General features: G+C 43.8%; 1 long non-coding RNA gene across 1 annotated transcript in view; it reads left to right on the top strand.

The window, feature by feature from the left end:
• The window catches only part of LOC127057870 (uncharacterized), a 40,110-nt gene extending 35,539 nt beyond the window's left edge, over positions 1 to 4,571 (top strand). Inside the window, exons 2-3 of the long non-coding RNA XR_007776210.1 lie at positions 1,667 to 3,320; positions 4,003 to 4,571. This is a non-coding gene — a long non-coding RNA (uncharacterized LOC127057870). The remainder of the gene's footprint in view (positions 1 to 1,666; positions 3,321 to 4,002) is intronic.
• The last annotated feature ends 4,288 nt before the right edge of the window (positions 4,572 to 8,859 follow it).

Genomic DNA, 8,859 nt, shown 5'->3' on the forward strand with positions numbered 1-8,859 from the left:
TCCCTATGGTGGATTCTGAAGACAGTGGGGCCCCATCCTGGCTGACCAGATCATCATGCACCACTGTTGGCTCAATCCTCAGCACAGTGCTCAGCAACCAGACTTCTCATAACACACATGATTTTGGCCTGAGGTGTGTTTCTGTTCCTTGAGTTTCTGGTACTCACTCTTGAACCATTTAAGCCACTCCTTTGCACTGGGCACCGGTTGGGTAAATTTGCAAAGCTGCCAACTTCTTCACTATTTACTAATATGCATAGTCATTCCTGGTATTCTTACTTAAGTCCACAGTTTTGCTGGCCTTGCATCAGAGATTTACCAAAATCAGGCTTTGTTCCCATGACCACAAAGCAGTATGCTTTGCAAAAGGCTTGTTCTGTTCAGTCATCATTGCAAACACTGAAAGCTCTCTGATGGTGTGTTTGCAGCTCGGTGGTCAGAAGACAATGGAAGGGTTAATGCTAACTAACTGAGTTGCTGCAGTACACCACGGGTGGTTGCTTCTGTTTTCAATAGAGTAGATTCAAGATTCTTGGGATAGAGAGGACAAAGGAAGTTGGCCCACGGGATTGTGGGATACTTTTTGGTGGACTCCTAGGTCTAGGTCAAGCGAGGCTATTCTGCACTGCAAAGCAATAGAGCTTGAACCCTCGGTTAAGACTTGACTTGTGCTCAGACCCTGCAGCCCCGCAGGCTTCTGGGGCCCTGGGTCCGAGCCCTGTGTTAGTGTCACGTGAATAGACAGAAGGAGTGTTAGGCTGGAGGCTGAGTCTGAGTCCAGCTTACATTGCAGTGTAGACATACCCAGAGAATGCTCTTCATTCTTCCTTTTAACACAAAAGGATACAATAACAGGTCACATGACTCTTGTCTCATGATGTTTTTACAGCTTGTCATTGTGCTGCAATTCATGGCCACTCAGAACTTTGCAGCAGCAGCAGATCTTCCTCCTATAAGTGATCACTGGAGCTAAAGGAGAATCATCATTAGTTGTAAGAAGTACAGGGCCTCTGAGACATAGGTGAGCAGTTCTGATTCTATCCATTGTAAAGCAGTGTCACTCTCTCACACTAGAGTGTAATAATATATATATTTATTTTCCAATGTATAGGACATGTACCCATTATATAGATGTGATGGATTTACAATTAAAAAAGATCAATTAATTAACCACACCTTGGCTACAATAGCTGCCATTTGACTAACACTCCCCTAATATTCAGCAGTCCTCAATCTTACCTTCCTCCCATCTTCCTTAGCAGATGCCTGAGTTAACAGACAGGCTTATAACCAAGCCCAGAAGTCAATATAGACTATGGCTGTTTCACTCTGGTAAAGGGATAGATGTCTAGGGTGTGGCCTCCCGTCACTTGTACTGACACAATTTTTCCCTACCCTTTTGGAAGTGGCCATCATGGGGAGGTGTGAGCTGTTGGAATGGAAGCCCCAGCCTTGGTTTCTATTAGGCAGCCTGCTATCTCTCCACTACATAGTGGCCTGCCTTCAGGGAGTCTCCAGGATGCTTTTTTGCAATTATTCAGTCTTATCTGGCCATTTCCTATCTAAATATTACATGGCACTGATTTCTACCCAGAATCCTTTGCATTCACCTTTACTCACTGAAACCTCATTATTCTTTGGTCTCCCTTCTGTCCCCTCTTTCCAGGTTCTGTGTAATTAGCAACCAATCTTCTCCCGGATCCCGGACACCCCTTATCTACGTCTAGGAGGAGGAAAATATCCTTTGTTATTCTACAAAACCCCATATCTTTGACTTTGAAGCAGAAATGATAAAAGCCTGGGAATGAAAAACAATCAAAGATTAACACACACAAAGAGCGAAGTACTGAAGTGGAAAGAGCAAAATGATCCCCTTAGGACTGGATGAAACAACACCCCGCAGGTGGAAGAGAGGCCATGTTTGTACCCTACCTGGGGAGGTGGAGAAGTATAGAATGTCAGGGTTGAAAGTCATCTAGTCCCACCCCCTGCTCAAAGCAGGACTAATCCCCAGACAGATTTTTGCCCCAGATCCCTAAATGCTCCCCTCAAGGATTGAACTCACAGTCCTGGGTTAACAGTCTAATACTCACACCACTGAGCTATCCCTCCCCATCACAAGGGAGGGGCCACTGATGAGATTTGGGGAGAGAAGAAGAGAAAGCGAGACAGCAGGAAGAGAAACTCAGAGAGGCAGCGAATCAGAAGCTGACAAAGAGAGAGAGAGGTGGGAAGAGACAGAGAAACTCATGCCAGCTCTACTCTATAGAGTTAGGTTGATACAAGGCAGCTTACATCAACCTGTGTAAGCATCTACAGTACAATGTCGCTCCCACCGATGTAACTCGTCCGTTATGCCGACTTAATAACTCCACCTCAATGAGAGGCATAGCACATAGGTCAACATAGTTGGGCAACAGTGTCAGTGCAGACACTGCGTTACTTACGTCGAGATTAGTGGTTTTCACTAGGTTTCCCACAATGCCGCACCATGACCACTCTGGTCAGCGTTTTGAACTCTGCTGCCCAGTGGCCAGGTACACAGGCACATGCCCCTCCCCTTTTAAAGGCCTACAAATTTTTGAAATTCTATTTCCTTTTGCTTGGTGTGAAGAGCTCACATAGCAACTGCCTAGGGTGACCAGACAACAAATGTGAAAAATTGGGACAGGGTAGGGGGGTAATAGGAGCCTATATAAGAAAAAAGACCCATAAATCGGGACTGTCCCTATAAAATCAGGACATCTGGTCACCCTACAACTGCCCAGCTGACTATGCTGGCTCCACACAGCAAACACGCTCCTGCCTGGCGTACACAGGAGGTGATGGATCTCCTGGGTCTGTGGGGAGAAGAGGCTGTGCAGACACAGCTCTGATTCAGGTGTAGATACTTTGTCATCTACAAGCAGATCACTCAGATCAGGTGGGAGAAGGGCTACAAGAGGAACACGCATCAGTGCTGTGTGAAAGTCAAGGAGCTGTGGCAGGCATACCAGAAGGCAAAAGAGGCAAATGGCCACTCTGGTGCAGAGCTGCAGACATGCTACTTCTCCAAGGAGCTGCATGTCATTCTCAGGGGCAAACCCCCACCCCCCACCCTCCAGGGTCCCATGGATACTTCGGAGGAGCTGGAGTCACAGGCCACCACAGTGAACCCTGAGAACCAGGTGTTGAACAAGGAACAAGAGAAGGAGAATGGGGGGCAAGCAATGAGGGGATCCAGTAATGCTGTGATCCAGGACCCCTTTTGACTCCTGAGCAGCTGAGCGAGTCCCAGAAGTCCAGCGCTGGCAAGACTGATCCAGGGGAAGGAACCTCTGGTAAGTATGTGGTTTGCTTTGACATTGCAGGGACACATCTGTTCATTTATTCTTTTTTTAGTCACGCTGCAAGAGGTAGTGAATAACCAGTAGAGGTAGAGTTGCTGTCTGCTTCTCAACAGTTAGGCAGAGGGAGCCCTGCAGAATGGTTTGTTTATGTACACTGGGATGTCCCGTGAATCCTCCATAGAGATCTTGAGGAAGCTTTCCTGGAGGTAGTCTGCAATCTCTGCTGATAGTTTCTGGGGAGGGCTGCCTTATTTCTTTCACTGCAGTAGGACATTTTCCCACACTACTTAGGAATTACTTCAACAGGCACCACTGCAGAACACAGGCTAGCACCATACAGACTCGGTCTCCAGCTGCATGTGTGGAGGAGCTGTTCCTTTTCAGCCTCCGTTACCCTCAGGAGTGAGATGTCAGCTAACATCACCACTGCCTGTGGAAAACAGTGCCAGTATTCAGTTCAATTGCCCTATCTGCACATACTCATGCCTGTGAGTTCCCCCCATGTATTCTGCCAGCTCGCCCCCTCATCCCCTGGCTGTTGTTACTATGGCTGGGAATGCCGCCATGCTCTCTGAATTCCAAGCAGAAGTGAGAATGTAGTGCTTGTAACTTGTGTGATCAAGCAGAGTGAATGCACTCACAATAGTTCTTCTGTCCACTGTTTCTTTCACAGCTGCAAAAGTGGCCTTGAGGGTCTCTCCATCCACACCAGAAGAGTGGCTCAGCCAGAAAAGGACAAAGACAAGAGAAGACATGTTCCAGGAGATCCTGTGAGCCTCGGTGCGTTGGATACTGAGTAGAGGGCTTGGAGGATGACACTCAAGGACACAATGGACAGGGATAGTGAGGACAGGAAAAACAGGCAGCAAGAGATGATAGCACTTCTCAGGGAGCAAACAGACATGCTGCAGTCTCTGACTGACCTTCAGGCTTAACAGATCTGTTCTCACCTCCCCATGCAGCCCACAGAGAACTGTATTCCGGGGCATCCCTACACATCCCTTCCTTTACTACGTGGCATCCGGGGCCAGTGCAGTACCCCTACCACTCCACCCTGGGGAAGAGTACAGACAATCACAGCTGCAAATACACTGACCTGTGAGAGACACAGTTGGTGTATGTGTGTTTGTGAAATGGAAATGACTGTTCTTTCCCTTTCAGAGGTTCTTTTCCCTGTATTTATAAAGTTTTATTCAGTTATAAATATGTCTGTTTTCACAGGTTTGGAATAAAAGTCTATTTATGGAAACTTAATTCATCTTTATTAGTTCACAACATATGCTGGCTGAGGCTGACATCATCCACAGATAATAGCAATGGGGGCAGTTGCAGTGTTATATTACTACACACAGAGCACTCATTACAAGGCTCATACCATGGTGGGGAAAAAAAAAAAAAAACAATGCTGGGTACAGCGCACTATAGCAACACACATTACTGTGTCTCATTGTTAAAATGGCCTTTCAAAGCCTCTCTGAGCTGTGTAGTTCCCTGTTCAGCTCTTCGTATAGCCCTGGTATCTGCTGCTCAAAGTCAGCAGACAGCCATTCCACCTCCACCGGAAATGTCTCCCTCTTTGCTTAGCAGACATTATGAAGTGTACAGCAGACAACTATGACCATGGGGATATTTTTTCACTGAGGCCTTAACTTATGAGTAGACAGTGCCAGTGGCCTTTCAAATGGCCAAAGGCACATTCAAGTACCATTGTGCACCCGCTGAGCCTGTTGTTGAAGCACTCCTTGCTGCTGTCAAAGTGACAGGTGTACGGCTTCATGAGCTATGTAGGCTGGGTCTCTGAGGACCCCTACTGATGATCCTTGCTGGGATTCTAAACTATGAAGAACATTCAGCAAGTGACATTTAAATTAGAGATTAGGAAAACTTTCTAACTCTAAGGATAGGTAAACACTGGAATAGGCTTCCAAGAGAGGTTGTGTTATTCCCATCACTGGAGGTTTTAAGAACAGTTTAGACAAACGCATGTCAGGGATGGTCTAGGTTTACTTGGTCGTGCCTCAACACAAGGGACTAGACTAGACAACCTCTCAAGGTCCTTTCCAGCCCTTCATTTCTATGATTTCTTTGATTGTGCAAGAGACAGGTAGACAACTGGATGGTGTGCTGTCTTCCCAGAGCTAAGACACAAGACATCACTCTAAGATTGGATAAGCTTCTGAAGTCAATGGGCAAGGATTCACTGCTGATGGTTCATATCAGCTTTAATGATACTGTACTGCAGGATCTCTCTCAGACAATAGATGACTTCAAGGAACTCAGAAGCATGCTGAAGAAGAAGTGTGTCCAATGGATCTTCTCAGAGATCCTTCCTGTCCCATGAGCAAAGGAAGACAGAAGGCAGAAGATTCTGAAAGTGAACCATTCATTAATTAAGTGGTGTGTGTTTGAGGGTTTTGGTTTTGTGGAACACTGGTTCTCCTTCAGTGGGGTGAGGGGCTGTAAAGGTCTCCATTTCAGTAGAAGGGAGATCAATCTTGGGGACATGCTGGCTAGCATAGTCAGGAGATGTTAAAGTAATAACGAAAGGGGAGGGTAAAAAGAGAGAAGAAATAAGCATTCAGCGCCAAAATCGAGATGTTGAGAACAAAATTAAACAAGGAACCAAAGGACATGAAGAGAAGAAATTCTTTAATTGCCTATACACTAATGCTAAGAGCCTTGTTAACAAACAAGAGGAATTGCAATTGCTCATTTGTAAGCATAAATTCGATCTAGTTGGTATTACTGAAACATGGTAGGATGAGTTACATGACTGGAATGTTAAAATCAATGGTTAAAACATATGGGAAGGATTAAGTGGGAAAAAGGGGTGAGGGAGTGTCATTCTGTGTCTAAAATGGCATTAACTGTTTCTGCGTCACTGACAACTTGGAAGAAAATGATCTTATGGATCAATGTCCTAATAGATAAAGCACAAGATGAGGTATTAATTGGTGCTATAGATTACCAAATCACAATAGGGAACAGGATGACTGGCTTCTTAAGCACCTCTCTATAATGTGCTGGAGAGGCAGGGGTGGGAGAAGCTGCATGATCATTGGGAACTTAATTTTGAGTGACATATACTGTCAGTACTAAAACATTCTTGGAATTTTAAAATATTTTAGAAGATAATTTCCTAATTCAAAAAGTGTTGCATCCAACATTGGGGAATTCTGTCTTAGACCTTATCTTAGCAGATAAAGAGGAACTGATTACAGAACTGAAAATCAATGGTAGCTTAGGTATAAATGACCACAACTTGTTCACGTGTGTAAAGTGCAAACAGAGCGAAGTTCTAACTAGTAATATATATATACTTGCTGCTTTAAATGGGAAAATTTCACAACATTCAAAGCAATTATGAACCAAAACAACTGGAAGGAAGAATTTGAACAGGAAAATGTGAATAATAATTGGGAAATGTTTAAGAACACTTTACGTGATGCTCAAAAAGCCACAATCCCACAATCAAGAAAGAAGGCCCTACTTGTTCAAAAACTGGCCTAATGTAGAGAAATATATATGATATATAAAATATATAAAATGGAATAAAGGGGAAGTAGATAGTAATGAATGTAAATCAGAAGCCAGGAACTGTAGAAAATTGATATGGGAAGTGAAGGAACACAAGGAAAAATCTATAGCCAGCAGAGGTAAGGACAATAAGGAGGAGGTTTTTAAGTATATTAGGAACAAAAAGAATCCTAACAATGATTTTGATAGATTACTGGCTGGAAATGGTAGAATGATCAGAAATGGCAAAATTGTTTAATAAATATTTTTGTTCTGTATTTCAGAAGAAAAACAGGTGATGTAATGTATCATATGATAATGACACTTGTGACGAAGTTCCTCCTCTTCCTTGGTGGGTCCTGTGCTTTCTGGCAGATTTGCTCACCTCAGAGAGTCACAGCATACATCTGTTTGCCTGCTTTTGCTAGAGCAGGGGTTGGCAACCTTTCAGAAGTGCTGTGCCGAGTCTTCATTTATTCACTCTAATTTAAGGTTTCACGTGTCAGTAATACATTTTAATGTTTTTAGACGGTCTCTTTCTAGAAGTCTATAATATATAACTAAACTATTGTTGAATGTAAAGTAAATAAGGTTTTTAAAATGTTTAAGAAGCTTCATTTAAAATTAAATTAAAATGCAGACCCCCCAGACGGGTGGCCAGGACCCAGGCAGAGTGAGTGCCACTGAAAATCAGCTTGCGTGCTGCCTTCGGCACACGTGCCATAGGTTGTCTACCCCTGCTCTAGAGGCTCAAACCTGCCATTCCCTCAGCTAACCTCATCACTGGCCAGCATGGGGGAAATGGAGAACAATCTCCACAGTCTCTATTGTCCCACCTAGTGGGTCAGGGACAGGCCAGATCTCTTTCCAAATTTAGACCTTCCCTTCTGGTGTGTCTCACAGACCAGGTCAACTCCTTCTGTGTTAGATAGGGAGTTGAGAGAATAGGGGGAACCCATGTCTGCCCTCTACACCAGGTTCCAGCCCAGGGCCCTGTGGATAGCAGCTGTCAACAACATCTCCTGTATCAGCTGCATGGCAGCTACAACTCCCTGGACTACTTCCACATGGCCTCCTCCCAGCACCTTCTTTTTCATTACCACAGGACATTCCTCCTGAAGCCTGATAACACTTTTATTCCTGAGTCCTCCAGCAGCGTTCCTTCTCACTCCCTGCACACCCCTACTAACTGATGGGAGGTCCTTTTTTAAACCAGGTGTCCTGATTAGCCTGCCTGCCATAATTGTTTCCAGTAAGTTCTTAATTGGCTCCAGGTGTCTTAATTAGCTTGCTTGTCTTAATTGGTTTTAGCAGGTTCCTGATTGCTCTAGGGCAGCCCCTGCTCTGGTCACTCAGGGAATAGAAAACTATTCATCCAGTGGCCAGTATATTTGCCTTCTACCAGAATCCTGCACCAAACTGGTCTGGGTCTGTGACACACTCTTTCCAGTCCAATAATAACTCAGGAGGATGTTAAACAATAGCTACTAAAATTAGATGTTAAAATCAGTGAGTCTGGATAACTTGCATCCAAGAGTTTTAAAAGAGCTGGTTGAGGAAATAGTGGACCATTAATGTTGCTTTTCAATAAATTTAAGAATATTGAGGAAGTTCCAGAACTCTGGAAGAAAGCTAATCTTATGCCTATATTTAAAAAGGATAAATGGGATGACCGATCAGTCTGACGCTAATCTTGCCAAGATAATGGAGCAGCTGATATGGAGCTTGATTAATAAAGAATTAAAGGAAGCCAATATAATTAATGCCAATCAACATGGGTTTATGGAAAATAGATCCTGTCAAATCAACTTATCTTTTTTTGATGAGGTTACTGGTTTACTGGATAAAGGTAATAGTGCTGATATAATATACTAAGACTTCTCAAAGGCATTTGGGACTATTTATACATGACATTTTGATTAAAAAACTAGAACGATACAAAATTAAAAACTGGCTAACTGATATATCTTAAAATGTGATTGTAAATGGGGAATTATCATAAGAACATAAGAAC

Source organism: Gopherus flavomarginatus, chromosome 1 (assembly GCF_025201925.1).
Source record: "Gopherus flavomarginatus isolate rGopFla2 chromosome 1, rGopFla2.mat.asm, whole genome shotgun sequence".
In the NCBI taxonomy this organism is placed as follows: Eukaryota; Metazoa; Chordata; order Testudines; family Testudinidae; genus Gopherus; species Gopherus flavomarginatus.